Source organism: Saimiri boliviensis, chromosome 17, assembly GCF_048565385.1.
Source record: "Saimiri boliviensis isolate mSaiBol1 chromosome 17, mSaiBol1.pri, whole genome shotgun sequence".
NCBI classification, from domain to species: domain Eukaryota; kingdom Metazoa; phylum Chordata; class Mammalia; order Primates; family Cebidae; genus Saimiri; species Saimiri boliviensis.
Window position 1 is genome coordinate 12,129,860 of NC_133465.1, and position 16,250 is coordinate 12,146,109.

At 40.1% G+C, this 16,250-nt stretch overlaps 1 protein-coding gene across 10 annotated transcripts in view; it reads left to right on the forward strand.

The window, feature by feature from the left end:
• DNAH9 (dynein axonemal heavy chain 9) overlaps positions 1 to 16,250 on the forward strand; it is a 346,949-nt gene that overhangs the window by 224,552 nt on the left and 106,147 nt on the right. The gene's annotated exons all lie outside the window — the stretch shown is intronic.

Consider the following 16,250-nt stretch of genomic DNA (forward strand, 5'->3'; position numbering starts at 1 on the left):
GCAAGGACAAAGTTGTGAGGGTTTAGTTGTGGGTTCCAGCTGTCACTAACTTACTCATTAAGCAAGCAAACATTTCTTAGGACTATCTGTTCGGTTCCATGAGCTACCAATGATCCCAGAGATGGGAATCTTAGGACCAGCCAGAATGTGAAAAGGCAGCTGATCCAAACTCCTCACTTCATATGAGAAAACTAAGGCCCAGAGTGGAGGGCAGACTAGCCCAGAGCCATAGACTTGCAGAGACTTGAACTTACATCTTCAAAATTCAGTCCCAGAGATCTTCCTGCTCTGGTAACCCAGGACCATTTTGCCCATGAGGTTCTTTGGGACGCATGAGCCCTTTAAGGTTCTTACGTTAAATGTTTAAGATAAGAGAACAAAATAAGATGTTAACTTCAAAATATATTTTTTAATCTATAAAATCAAAATTAGTATTTAATTAAGAAGCAACCACATAACTGTGTGTCAACTAAATCAAACTCATATCCATAACCGTGTGATAGAAGAAGCATGACTTGTAAGATGTCTTCATGAAGCAATTTTATTTTGGTTTCGTTTAAATTTACTCTGGAAGGAAGGTGAAGAGGGCATGAAGCTTAGCCACTCATTTCTTTTCTGATTTTTCACAATTAACCTTTTTTCTCACTTGGATAACTATGGTTGAGAGGCAAAGGTGGAAGGAAAAAAGGGGCAGTCAGACTCAAGCCATTATGAGTTGGCACCAGAGATGGACAGAAAGCTGCCTCCTTTTCTGTTGAGATGCTCACATGTGTTTTTTGGAGATCCTCTGCCAGTCCCTCAGTACCTCATGCCTACAGATTGCTTTCTCTTCCTTCTCCCGAGAGTCTGGCAATTCCCTTTCTTCCTTCAGATGAAACACTTGGACAAGATCTAAAACAACCTGTGGCAACTCAGCCATGCAGGTTGCTCACTTCTGGTCCACTGGAGATTCCTATACCACCTTTCCCTAAACAAGCTCTACGAGGCCCCCAATGCTGAATACTCTGCCCACATGTCTCGGGGCTAGCCTGCTATTTGTATGCACTCTAGATTTCTGGGATGTAGCTTAGACCCCAGTCTACTGTGCTACTCAAACTGCAGGAGAAACATATTAAGCTCACTGAGTAGTCTTTTTGAAGCCCCTCCTTCCATATTTTATGTGAAAAAGGGTACCTGCCCCACATCCTCCCTTTAAGCCACAGTGGGTGGGATGCACCAGTAATCCTCATGAAAGATTCCTCTTAATCTTTAACTTCCTGACCCTCTTAAATCCTCAATTAGAGTAAAGCGTTGAAAAGTCAAAAAAGCTAATCTTCTGAAACCTTCTTTAATTCTGCATAGTCACCTCATACCTCACTTTGAAATGTAGCATCTATTGGCTTAGGGCCTCAACTAAACACATTGTAAAATCCTATTACATACGGTTATAATGAAATTGTATTTAATGTGAGATATGAGTGTGTTTTTGTGTTTTTTATGATGTGGTCTAAGGAAACCCTAAAAGTAAGGGCGTTCAAGGCCAATAAAGTTCTTAAATGGGTTTCTACTGCAATGAAAAACAAAAGATTTCTCCGTTAGGAATTTGCTATATCGTTGGGTAGGCCAGGATCAGAGATGTGACCTGGCTGTGCCACTACTTCTGAGCTTGAAGCTTTCCTACAGCCAGACAGGCTTCTCTCTGGCCCCTCTCAGCAACACTCTGCTCACCTGGAGGCCTTTGATTAGACTGTATCTATCCCCTTCCTCATTTAGGGTTCCCTCTCCTTTCATTCCATCTAAATCTTACCAGTGTTTCAAAATCAACCTTACATTCCAGATCTATCTCTTTGGTTTCTGATTCCCAGAACACAAAAGATGGAACCACTTTATTTATACACCTTCATGTCTTGTTCACTGATCATTTCCTGCCAAGAAGACAAGTGTCTTTCATAAGTTCTTTTGACATAGGCTTTATATTTCCTAAGATGACCTGAGTTCAAATACTGGCTACACTACTTACTAACTCTGCAGCTCTGAGAATAATGTTATCTTCTCTGAGCTTCCATTTTTTTGTCTGTGAAATGGAAGCAATGGTAATACCCTTCCCATTATGTTGTTACAAGGATTAAATGAGATCAGTGTGTGAAAAGTAGCTAACAGATGATAGCCACTTGGTAAATATTTGTTGTTGTTGGTGGTGGTGGTGGTGATGTTGCCATAATCAGAGTTATCACTTCTGTTTCTACAAAACTGGAAGCAAAATGAATATTCATAAATACTTTTGGTTAACTTGTTGGTTGGTTAATTTCATTAATTGATTGATTGATATAAGTCATAGGTATGTAACTTGAGAAGTGATGGAATAGGATACTGAAAAATCACACTAGATTTGAAATCTAGACAACAGAAGTAAAACTCATTTTTAATGAGTGCCTGCTATGTGCCAGGCAATATGATAGATGCTGTCCTCAAACTGGTATATAGCTTGGTACAAGTCACTGAAGTCCTTGATTCCTCAGTTTCTTTTCCCTATTGCTAGAGAGGGGCAAACAGGAATTAACAGATTCTTTATGTCACTTTACACTCCCATCCAATCTAACTACTTTAAAGATAAATCCCAAATTCAAATGTTTTGGATCCTGTCTTCTGCTACCACTCAGGTCCAAGCCAGCATCGTCTCTGCCTTGAACTGTGGCAGCAGTCTCTAAGTTGCTGTCTCTGCTTCCAGGCATACTCCAACACTGTCTTTGCCCATTACAGCAGTCTGAGTAATCTTTTTGTAAAACAGACATTTGATCATGTCATCTCTGTGTTCAGAATCTTCCCTGGTTTCCCATCACATTCAGAATAAAACCCCAAGACGTCACCATGGCCTAAAAGGCCCTCCATCATTTTGCCTGTGTCACCTCTTCTGCCTCAGTTACTACTCTTCCTTTTGCCATTCTACTCCACTCACACCAGCTCTCCTACTGTGTCTCAAATGCTCCAAGGACAGTCCTACCCCAGGACCTTTGAACTAGTGCTTGCCTCTGCATGGAAGGCTCATCTTCCAAGGCTCTCCATGGTCCCCCACTCTTCTTTCAGGTGTTTGCCCAAAAGTCACCTTATCAGCAAGCAAATAATAAAGGTATTTATTTCAGAAAAAAATAAAATATACAAGAAAGAAAATTAATTCAAAGTGAACAATATTTATAGTCCTATTGATGTGCATACTGAATTTTAATTTAACTAAAAGTTTGATATAACCATAATGGGAGGAGGGAAAGGAAGTCAGTAACAATAACTAAATATTCACACTCTACAGTAGGAAGTCATTTGATAATGTCTTAAATGAAAAAATAGCAGCATAAACGTGTTCTTTATCAATAGAGAATACAATTGAGAAGCAGTGGTGGAAGAAATTGTAAGTGGTGACTTCTGGAGAGACAGAATTGGTGTGAAATGGGTGTGTGATTTGTTCCCAGCCTTGTAGAGGTATTGCAGTTTGTAAACTATATGCATGTGTTACGTTAGCAGAAATAAAAATTTTCAGTGACTCGAGATCACAGAAGAAGGCATAGCCAACTGCCTGGCCAGGTAGGAAATACGGAAGAGAAACCCCATTCAGCAGATAGTATAAAGATGGGCATTTTACTAGATGGAGAAGGTGGTAGAAAAGAACATCCCAAGAAGGGACAGCATTTGCAAAGACCCAGATGAATAAAAGCTGTGTAATATCTGAGCTGTGGGTACAGAGTTAGGTGCCGCAGAAGGTGATGTGACAGGGGAGGCCCTAAAGTTGAGTTGAACAAGACAATTAACAGTCTATGCATCACTAAGAAGTTTAACTGTAGACCAGTCTACAATCTACAGGTGGAAATTCATTAATGGGTTGCAACAGCACTTTTTATGAGATAGAATGGCCCATAGTACACCACCTGTATAAGGACAAATATTGCTTCCTGAACCCGAGGACTCCTGGGCTATCCTTAAATCCTTCCGGACTCTCAGGACTCTGGTATTTAAGGACCGTTTCTCTGTTTTCTCGTTATTTTCTTTTTTTTTTTTTTTTTTTTTTTGAGACGGAGTTTCGCTCTTGTTACCCAGGCTGGAGTGCAATGGCACGATCTCGGCTCACCGCAACCTCCGCCTCCCGGGTTCAGGCAATTCTCCTGCCTCAGCCTCCTGAGTAGCTGGGATTACAGGCACGTGCCACCATGCCCAGCTAATTTTTTGTATTTTTAGTAGAGACGGGGTTTCACCATGTCGACCAGGTTGGTCTCGATCTCTCGACCTTGTGATCCACCCGCCTCGGCCTCCCAAAGTGCTGGGATTACAGGCTTGAGCCACCGCGCCCGGCTTTCTCGTTATTTTCAAAGTTAACAATAAATCTTTAGTTAATACATAAAGAATACCTATAAACCAGAGGTGGATAGTAAGTCTCTGCACATTTTTAGTCTCTATTTTGTGCAGTTTTGTTTTGTTTTTATAGAGGAACTAACATAAATCCAGTATAACTTTTTCTGCCTTCATTTAGGAATGGTTTATCTTGCAATTTCATGGTCTCTCTCACACCCTCACAACAGAGGAATAATTGGAATGTTCTGTTTATTTTGCATGCATTTTTTACAGTGAACTTATTTATTCTTATACAAATAACAGGTAACACAATTTTTGTTGTTAAAAATAACTCAAATAGGCCGGGCGCGGTGGCTCAAGCCTGTAATCCCAGCACTTTGGGAGGCCGAGGCGGGTGGATCACGAGGTCAAGAGATCAAGACCATCCTGGTCAACATGGTGAAACCCCGTCTCTACTAAAAATACAAAATATTAGCTGGGCATGTGGCACATGCCTGTAATCCCAGCTACTCAGGAGGCTGAGGCAGGAGAATTGCCTGAACCCAGGAGGCGGAGGTTGCGGTGAGCCGAGATCGCGCCATTGCACTCCAGCCTGGGTAACAAGAGCGAAACTCCGTCTCAAAAAAAAAAAAAAAAAACTCAAATAGTATAGAATATATAGGCTCAATATAAAGTCACCCTTACTTTCCACTTCAGCCCCGATCTCTCCTAAATGCTAGCTCCTATAATAATTTGGGATGTGTCTTATTTCTGCAGTTTTTCTACACATTTATATTTGAGTTAATGCTCATATAAAACAAATCTTTAATACAAATGGATATTACCAAATTACTTTCCCTCCTGTTTCATTGTATGTATTTAAGGTATTATACTTTTGGTATGCATATACATTGTAAAATGATTGCCACAGTCAAGCAAATTAACATATTCATCATCACCTCACATACATTTATGTATGTATGGTAAGAGCACCTAAAATCTGCTTTTTTTTTCTTGTTTTTAAGATGGAGTGTCACTCTGTCGCCCAGGCTGGAGTGCGATCTCAGCTCACTGTAACCTCTGCCTCCTGGGTTCAAGTGATTCTCCTGTCTCAGCCTCCTGAGTAGCTGGGATTACAGGCATGTGCCACCACGCCCAGCTAATTTTTGTATTTTTAGTAGAGACAAGGTTTCACCATGTTGGCCAGGCTGGTCTCAAACTCCTGACCTCAGGTGATCCACCTGCCTTGGCCTCCCAAAGTGCTGGGATTACAGGCATGAGCCACTGCACCCGGTGAAAATCTGCTTTCTTAGCAAATTTCCCATATACGATAGTATGTATTGGTGAAAGTGTGAAGAAAAGGGAATATTTGTGCACTGTTCGTGAGGTTGCAAATTAGTATAGCTGCTATGGAAAACAGTATATAGAGGCTTCTCAAAACATTAAAAATAGAAATCACATATGACCCAGCAATCCCTCTTTTGAGTAGATGCCCAAGGGAAATGAAATCAACACCTCATAGAGATATCTGCACTCCTTTGTTCATTGCAGCATCATTCCCAGAAGCCAAAATATGGAAAAATAAATAAATGTCCATCAACATTATACAAGAAAGACATCCTGCATTTACAACAACACTGATGAGCCTAGAAGACTTTATGCTAAGTGAAATGAGTCAGATGTAAAAGAAGGACATTGTCTGGTCTCACATGTGGAATCTCACTTTCTCTCTTGATACAAGATTATTTCATTTCATGCCAGTACATGTATTGAAACCTCCTTTACTTAATGCTTTGTAGTATTCTGTCTTCTAATAGTATTGCATTCTATTTAATTATTCATCTATTTTTGAACACTTATTTTATTATTTCCAATCCAGTTTTTCTTGTACATGTATCTTCATTGTTTACCTGTAAGGAATTTCTCTGGGCAAACAAGAAGTACAATTGCTTGACAGAACAACATAGTAGGCTAAATAATGCCGTTCCCCAAAGAGATCCACATCCTAATCTCTGAAGCATGTGAATGTCACCTCATATAACAAAAGTGACTTTGCAGATATCATCACGTTAAGGATCTTGAGACAGGGAGATTATCTGGGAGTATCCAGGTGGGCCCTAAAAGTAATCATAGGGATCCATGGAAGAGGGAGGAAAAAAATCAGAAGGAAGTGACATGAAAATGTTGTGTGATATGGGGCTGAGCCACAGACTAGGACAACCTCTGGAAGTGGAAAAGGCTTGCATCAGATTCTCCACTAAAGCTTCCAGAAGGCATCAGCCCTGCCAACCTTGATTTTAGGGCTTGTGACCTAAAGGGAGTAAATCCATGTTGTTTGAGTCAGGAAGTTTGTTGTAATTTGTTATGGAAACAATTGAAACCCCTTAAAATAATATGCTCTTTTTTAAAATACATTCGGCCACATTTCTATCCAAAATAGTTGTTCTTACAGTTCTGAACACAGCTTTTCCCACATCCTTGCCAACCTTAGATATTTTTAGTCACTTCAGTTTTACTCAATGAAATGACTTTTTAAATTCTCACTTTTATTTTACCTTTAAGTGGGTTTCATTCTAATGAGACTGGGTGTTAATCAAAGAAAATGATCAAGGCAAGTCTCAATCATTGTAGGTGGTTCAATTGCCAAGGTTAAGGATATGCCCAGGAAAGAACACAGAGCCACAGGAAAAAATGTGGTCGGTGCTTTTCCCAAAGAGGATCTGGGAGCCTCAATGTTTAAAAGGAAAGGAGCAGGTATTGCGGAAAGAGAAAAAAAGTTTTCAAAGGGTGTGGGTAAGTTAAGAGGCAAGTGGTTGCATCCTTTTCTAGTCTTCGTTCAGCCGTGCACATGTGAATGGAGGGTAGGGGAGTGGTCACTGACGTATCCATCTAGCTCAGTGAATCTACATTTTTACATAAGATAACATAAACATAGGGCAGAGGAAGCAATCAGACATCATTTGTCTTGGGTGAACAGAGGGATGATTTTGAGTTCTATCCTTTGTCCTGTACCTCTGAAGATAAGCTATCAATTTACATTGTCTGGGTGAAATTCAACAGTACTGTTTTAGGATGAAGATCTTGGGGCCCACAAGGAATTTCCTTGTGGACAAATTGTGAGGGAAGCATGTAGCTTTTTTAAAATCTCTGTAGCTATTTTATTTAGGAACCAAGTGGGAGGCAAGTTTGTGTGACCCACTTTACAGCTTGACTTTTCCCTTTGGCTTAGTGAGTTTGGGGTCCTGAGATTTATTTTCCTTTCACATGGGCATCTTTTCAGATCTTTACATTTCTTTTTCTGTTCATTACCTGTTCAGATCATTTGCCTGTTTTCTCACAAGGTAGTTTTCCTTCTTTTTATTTCCTTCATTTCCTTCTTTTTATGCAGTTTCTCCTTACAAACTTTTGCTGTGAGTCCTTTGGTATATATGTTGTAATATTGTTCCCAGTCTGTTACTTGTCCTCTGACTTAATATTAACAAGTAATAAAAACTAGATTTTATGATTAAATAATTTGGGAAATTCTAGGAGAAATCAGGGTCTTCATTATAAGCTGAATACTAAAAGTGATAGACATAGCGCAAGAAAATAAAACCTCAGATTAATCTAACTTATTAATATTGCTGTAAAATATCAACATGAAATACTGGTAAGTTGACTTTAGCAATTTATTCAAACAATATGCCACCAACTGGTAAAGTTAATTTTGTATATAATGCTATTTATGTATGCATACCCAACCATACATTAAAAAGAAAAGCTTTATAGTCACTGTGTTATTCCAGGTTCTCAATAGGGACAGAACTAATAGATAGATAGATAGATAGATAGATAGATAGATAGATAGATAGATAGATAGATAGGTGAAGTGGAGTTTATCAAGAAGTTTATTAAGAAGTATTGACTCCTACCACTGCAAGGTAAAGCTCCACAATAGGCTATCTGCAAGCTGAGAAACAAGGAATCCAGTCTGGGTCCCAAAACCACAAAAGTAGGGAAGCTGACAGTACAGCCTTCAGTCTGCAGCAAAAGGCCTGAGAGCCCCTGGCAAACCACCAGTGTAGGTCCAAGAGTCCAAAAGCTGAAGAACTTGGAGTCTGATGTTAGAGGGCAGGAAGGATCCAGCACAAAAGATGAAGGCCGGAAGACTCAGCAAGTCGGCTTCTACCGCCTTCTTCTGACTGCTTTATTCTAGCAGTGCTGGTAGCTGATTAGATGGTGCCCACCTACATTGAGGGTATGTATGCCTCTCCCAGTCCACTGACTCAAATGTTAATCTCCTTTGGCAACACCGTCATAGACACACCCAGGAACAATACCTTGCATCCTTCAATCCAATCAAGTTGACACTCCATATTACCATCACAGTCACCTTGAGAAATGTCAAATGATATTTAACACAATTAAATTTCTTGTTAAAACTCTCAGTAAAGTAGGAATAAAATAATATTTGGATATTTTGCTAGCAGATGGAAACCAATCCCAATCTAGGAGCAAAACATTCCATCTAATGATAGAACCCAAGAAGCACTGCCGTTAACCTAGAGAAAGCACAGTGACAGCCCCCTTCACTACTGTAATTCAAATATTTGCCCTAGATTTCTACCCAATGCAATAATAAATTTTAAAAGTCTTAATCACATAAATGTTGTGAAATATCAAACATAATATTATTCATGGTGGATGATGTAAAAAATAAAACAAAAGGGAAAGTTAAGGACTCATTGAAAAATAATTTTTTAAATGCAATAGCTTTCCTAATATCCGCAATAGCCAGTTAGAAAATATATTTTCAAAATAACAACCAAAACATATGGTACAAATAAGTGCAAAGAAATTTGTTGAAACTGTGAAGCAAACTACACATCCTTACTGAAGGATAGTTTAAAAGATGTGAATATATACCAAGTTTGTATACTGGGAGATTGAATTTTACAAAGATATCACTGTTTCTCAAATTTACTTAAAAGTAAAATACTACTCTAATTGCACTCCAATTTTATTTCTGGCATATTTGTCTCCAGTGTTATTAAAAGTTCTTATAATTCAACCAGCTATTAAAGATCTAATAACCTATGTGTTCAACAATATAAAATTAGCTAAATAAATTATGTATATCCAGATGGAAGAAAACTGTGCATCATTTATTTATTTACTTATTTATTGTTTATTTTTTGAGATGGAGTCTCTCTCTTTCACCCAGGCTGGAAAGCAGTGGCATGATCTCTGCTCACTGCAACCTCTGCCTCCCAGGTTCAAGCAATTCTCCTGCCTCAGCCTCTTGAGTAGCTGGGACTACAGGTGCGTGCCATCATGCCAACTAATTTTTGTATTTTTAGTAGAGATAGGGTTTCACCACATTGGACAAGTTGATCTCAATCTCCTGACCTCATGATCTGCCCGCCTTGGCCTCCCAAAGTGCTGGGATTATAGATGTTTATTTTAAATCATATTTGCAGAATAATTAACATGAAAAACTTTAAGATTTTATTTTCAGTAAAAAAGTAGGTTCAGGCTAAGTGCAGGGGCTCATGCCTGTAATCCCAGCACTTTGGGAGGCCAAGGCAGGTGGGTCATCTGAGATTGGGAGTTCGAGAACAGCCTAACCAACATGGAGAAACCTTGTCTCTACTAAAAATACAAAAAATTAGCTGGGCGTGGTGGAGCATGCCTGTAATCCCAGCTACTTGGGAGGCTGAGGCAGGAGAATGGCTTGAAGCCAAGAGGCAGAGGTTGTGGTGAGCCAAGATCATGCCATTGCACTCCAGCCTAGGTGACAAGAGCAAAAATTTGTCTCAAAAAAAAAAAAAAGTAAGTTCAAAATATAGTGATTGACATGTGTATTTGTATATATACATGTATATCTGTTTGTGTGTATGTATGTGTGTGTGTATAGAGAGAAAAAGGGAGAGAGAGAGAAAGAGAGAGAATAATAGAGAGACATAAAAAGAAGCTACTAAATGAATCACACCATGACATAATGTTTTATCCCTGGTTGGTAAAATTACAATTCTTGTTTTTATCTTTATCTTTGCTTAACATTCTACAGTAAGTATATACTCTTAATAAATGGACAAAACAGTATTATTTTATAGAACAGCTAAGAATAATCAAGAAATAAAACTGTAAAAGAACTAGAAAATTTCTCATAAGTTTTCAGATCAGTTTTTATGTATGTGAAAGGTCTTTCTAAATGCAGAAACAAAGAATCATATTATTTCATGAAAGCTTTAAATTTCTGTAGATCACAAAATACCATAAGCAAATTTTTTTGCATTAAACAGAAGTTTGATAATTTACTATAATCTTGAAAAGTCCACATTGTATTTTCAATATTTTGTGGATTAATATATTATTACAACATAAAGAAAGATTTTTGTGAAATTTTGTTTTAGTCATTTCATTTGAAGTCACATCATGGTAACACCTTTTTTTTAATTTTTTTATTGCATTTTAGGTTTTGGGGTACATGTGAAGAACATGCAAGATTGTTGCATAGGTACACACATGGTAGTGTGATTTGCTGCCTTCCTCCCCATCACCTATATCTGTCATTTCTCCCCATGCTATCTCTCCCCACCTCCCCATCCCCCTGTCCCTCCCTTATTTCCCCCCAATGGACCCCAGTGTGTAGTGCTCCCCTCCCTGTGTCCATGTGTTCTCATTGTTCAGCACCTGCCTATGAGTGAGAACATGTGGGGTAACACCTTTTTTTATTATTTAAGTTCAGGGTACATGTGCAAGTTTGTGATATAGGTAAACTTGTGTCATGGGGGTTTGTTGTACAGATTATTTCATCACCCAGGTACTAAGCCTAGTACCCAACACTGACGTGAGATTGTATCTCGTTGTGGTTTTGATTTGCTTTTCTCTAATTGTCAGCTGTGTTGAGCTTTCTTCCATATGTTCATTGGCCACATGAATGTCTTCTTTTGAGAAGTGTCTGTTCATGTCCTTTGTCCACTTTTTAATGAGGTTCTTTCTTTCTTAGAAATTTGTTTTAGTTCCTTACAGTTGCTGGATATTAGACCTTTGTCAGATCCAAGCTTGCAAAACTTTTCTCCCATTGTATAGGTTCTCTGTTCACTCTGTTGATAGTTTTCTTTGCTGTACAGAAGCTCTTTAGTTTAATTAGATCTAATTTGTCAGTTTTTGCTTTTGTTGCAATTGCTTTTTGTGTCTTTGTCATGAAATCCTTGCTCATTCCTATGTCCAGAATGCTATCACCTAGGTTGTCTTCTTGGGTTTGTATAGTTTTGGTTTTACATTTAAGTGTTTAATCCATTTTGAGTTAATTTTGTATATGGTGTGAGGAAGGGGTTCAGTTTCAATCTCCTACATATGGCTAGCCAGTTATCTCAACACCATTTATTGAATAGGGAGTCCTTTCCCCATTACTTGTTTTTGTCAGGTTTGTTGAAGATCAAACGGTTGTGGGTGTGTGGCCTTATATTTCTGTCTTCTCTATTCTTTTTCACTGGTCTGGTTTATGTGTCTGTTTTTGTACCAGTGCCATAAACAAAATTTTTAAAAAAATTTGCAACACATATGTGAAAAGAGTAAATATTCTCTATATCTGTAAAGCTCTTGTGAATTGTTCTGGGAATCTCCCATTTATTCTGTTCCCCTCCTCTTATTGCCCCAACCCAGTTACACTTTGCTCTTCCCAACTCTATTCATTCTGTAACCTAGGAGACTTGATTTGCATGAATTATATCAATGGACTGCCTTTGCCCTCTATCTTTTGGTGACCTTTGGCCGTGCTGCATACCAGAAGGTAATAGGAAGGAGAAAGAGTGTAAGATCCAGGTAGTCATTTCTTCAGCCTCCACCTGCCCTCTGTTAATGGTTACAGCTCTGATAGGGCTGCTTCTCCAGAGGGCTCACTCTGTCTCTCCAGGTTGTGCTAACCCCTCCTCTCCTTTGTCTCCTCAAGCCCCGAGTGGAAATGGAACCACCCCAGCTCCACTCACCCTAACATTACTACCCCAGAGTAATGTACTGTCTCATAGGTCTCTTCAATCTCCACTTTCATCGTCTTTAGTTAGCTTTCCTCACTGGCATGGTGGCTCACGCCTGTAATCCCAGCACTTTGGGAGGCCGAGGCAGGCAGATCATGAGGTCAGGAGTTTGAGACCAGCCTGACCAACATGGTGAAACCCCATCTCTACTAAAAATACAAAAATTAGCTGGGTGTGGTGGTATGTGCCTGTAGACCCAGCTATTCAGGAGGCTGAGGCAGGAGAATTGCTTCAACCCAGGAAGAAGAGGTTGCAGTGAGCCAAGATCATGCCACTGCACTCCAGCCTGGGCAACAGAGCCAGATTCCATCTCAAATAAATAAATAAATAAAGAGAGAGAGAGAAAGAGAGAGAGAGAGATAGTTTCTTTAGTTAACTTTCCTCAAAAGAGCTGGTGTATTATATCATCATTTTGCTTGCAGGAACCCTAACAAATAGAGTCATCAAAAAGAAAAACAGCCCAGTAGAAATGTAGGCAAAGGACAAGAACAAACAACTCACATAATAAAAACTTCAAATAGTTTATAAACATGAAAAAAAGTTTAGCATCACTAGTAAATACACAGATATATGCATAATATGCATATGTTAACTAAACCAATGTTGTGATCTTATGTTTAGTCTATTCTATTTTTTATTTAAATAATATTACCCAGTGTTGAAAAGGATAGGAGTACATATAGGTTCTCTCAAACACTGATGATTGGGATTGAAATTTCTGAGAAATAATAGTTATTCCTACTAATAATTTAATAAATTGAATAATTATTAAATAATATACTAATTATTAATGATAATCTAAACAAAGAATACTAAAAAACGTTTTTACTCTTTGACCCAGCAAACCTACTTCTAAGAAGATAACCATAAGTAACTAAAATTTTCACAGGGATTTATTATATAGAAAAATGTTTAGCAAAGCATTATCTGTGAGGTAAATTCTGGGAAATGACTTACGTTTTCAGAAATCAGGTAAATTTTAGATAAAGTATGGATTGTCCATAAACAGACTTTTAAAACATCTTGCTCTAGAATAACTAGTAACCTCCTCTCACACCCCTTTTTAAAACTATCCATAAGTTCTGCCTACACTAGCTCCAAAATATGTCCCAAATCCAGTCATTTCTCACCATCTCCCCTGCAAAAAACCTGGACCAAGCCACCTTGAGTTCTCCACCTCGACCACCAAACAGCCTCCTGAATCTCTTGTTCCTCATATCCACCCTCCCCTGCCACAATATGTCCACACTGCAATAAGCATATCTCAAAGCATCAGCCACATCATTCCATTCCCTACTGAAAACGCTCCAATGGCTTCCCAGTGAAATTGGAGTAACATCCATAGTCCTCCCCACAGCCTCCGGAACCTCTTGTGGTCTGGCCCTAACTGCCTCTCAGCCATCCTCTCCACCACTCTCTGGTCTGTCCTCTGTACATCACAGCCAAGCTTGCTTCTGCCACGTGCCTTTATACTTGCTTTACAGGACGGGGACCATTTGAATTGAGATTTTTTTTTTTTTGATATGGAGTTTTGTTTTTGTTGCCCAGGCTGGAGTGCAATGGCATGATTGCACTGAAAGAGTCTTCCTGTGGTCTGTAGAGCTGCCCATTTCCCATTATTTAGATCCCAGTGAAATGTAGCTTCTTGAAGAGGCTTTCCCAAAGAGACCTTCCTAGCTAACGTAGCATCATCACATTCCAAGAATTCTCTGTCTCATGAGCCCTTCTTCTGCTGGTTTTTCTCAGTATTTAAAATATCAAAGATGTATCTCTTTGCTGCCTGTCTCCCTCACCTGAATGAGCAAAAGGACTTTGCCTTTCTTTACCACTGTATCCCCGTCACTCAAACTGAATGCCTAATACGTACTAAATAATATTTGTCCAATGATGACTGCATGCATATTGACTCATTCGTTTATTCACTCAGCAAAGACTTTGAATGCCCTTTCCCTGCCAGGCACTGCTCTGGGTATGTGTGATACAACCCTGCCTCTCTGAAGCTTATGTTCTAGCAGAAGTAAGGGGCAAGAGACAATAAGCAGAACTTTAAAGTGACTTATATAATATAGTAGAGCATGACAGATGCTGTGGGGAAAAAAGAAAAATGTGGAGTAGAGTCGGAGAAGCACTGAGGCCGGGCATCTGGAGAAGATGGGTGGGAGGAGGCAGAGGTGGTAGGCCTTCTTAGGAAGAAGACATTAGAGAAAAACTGGGAGAAGAATAATTGCATCAGGCAGATATTTGGGGAAGAGCAGCCACACAGCTAAAACAATAGTCCTAAGACAGAAATGGAGTGGAACCCAGCACACCTGTGCCTAACAATTTCTGCCTTCTTCTGAGAAATCTTCTGTCCAGGCCAGGCCCAGTGGCTCACACCTGTAATCCCAGCACTTAGGGAGGCTAAGGTGGGTGGATCACTTGATGTCAGGAATTTGAGATCATCAGCCTGACCAACATGGTGAAATCCCATCTCTACTACTATGCAAAAATTAGCCAGGCATGGTGGCGGGTGCCTGTAATTCCAGCTACCTGGGAGGCTGAGGCAGGAGAATCGCTTGAACCCAGGAGGCAGAGGTTGCAGTGAGCTGAGATCACACCACTGCACTCCAACCTGGGTGACAGAGTGAGACTCATTCTAAAAAAAAAAATGTTTCTTCCAGCCTAGTGTTTCTACTTGCACCACACTGCTGTATCTATCTGCCTGCCCCGTGGGGATTGGCTTGAAGGCCCATGCTTAACCGAACAAGGTCTTTTCCCAGGGCTTTTTAAAATGTTGACTTGCCTTGGAGAAAGTCTCTTTCCCTTCTCTTTCCAGCCAATCACTCAACACTATATTCACAAGCATCTCCTACATAATTTCTTCTGTTCTTGGCACTGAGGCTTCCATGGTTAACAAGATAGATAGGGACCCCTGCTGTCATGAAGAAGAGGGATATAGTAAGTCAGCAAGGAAAAACTGAGAATCATTTCCAGTTCTCTGAAGGAAATCATCATGGCACTAGGATGGGAAATGACTAAGAAGGGGAGGTCGGCCGGGCGCGGTGGCTCACGCCTGTAATCCCAACACTTTGGGAGGCCGAGGCAGGTGGATCACGAAGTCAAGAGATTAAGACTATCCTGGTCAACGTGGTGAAACTCCGTCTCTACTAAAAATACAAAAAATTAGCTGGGCGTGGTGGCGCATGCCTGTAATCTCAGCTACTCAGGAGGTTGAGGCAGGAGAATTGCCTGATCCCAGGAGGCGGAGCTTGTGGTGAGCCGAGATCACATTATTGCACTCCAGCCTGGGTAACAAGAGCGAAACCCCATCTCAAAAAAAAAAAAAAAAGACGGGGAGGTTGGTGGGTAGAATCTTACAGGGTAGGGGTCGTTTGAATTGAGATTTTTTTTTTTTTTTTGGAGATCGAGTTTTGTTTTTGTTTCCTAGGCCAGAGTGCACTGGCATGGTCTTGGCTGCCTGCAACCTCTGCCTCCTGGGTTCAAGCACTTCTCCTGCCTCAACCTCCTGCTTCAGAGTAGCTGGGATTATAGACGTCTGCCACAACACCCAGCTGAGTTTTGTATTTTTAGTATAGACAGGGGTTTCACCATGTTTTCCAAGCTGGTCTCAAACTCCTGACCTCAGGTGATCTGCCTGCCTTGGCTTTCCAAAGTGCTGGGATGACAGGTGTGAGCCACCGTGCCCTGCCAGAATTGAGATCTTGTTGGATGCAGAGGTATCAGCCATGCAAATGGCTTAAGAGGAAGTGTTCAGGGCAGGGACCTGAGGTGCCAATGAGCTTGGCAAGTCAATGCACTGAAAGAAGGTGATCATGGCTACAGCCTAGTGAGAAAAGGAGAAAGTGGGCCATGGTCAGAATGTGCCTTCCAACATCAAGAAACTGGGGTGTAGAAAAGCAACCCACACACAGGGAGACAAGGAAGGAAGAGAAA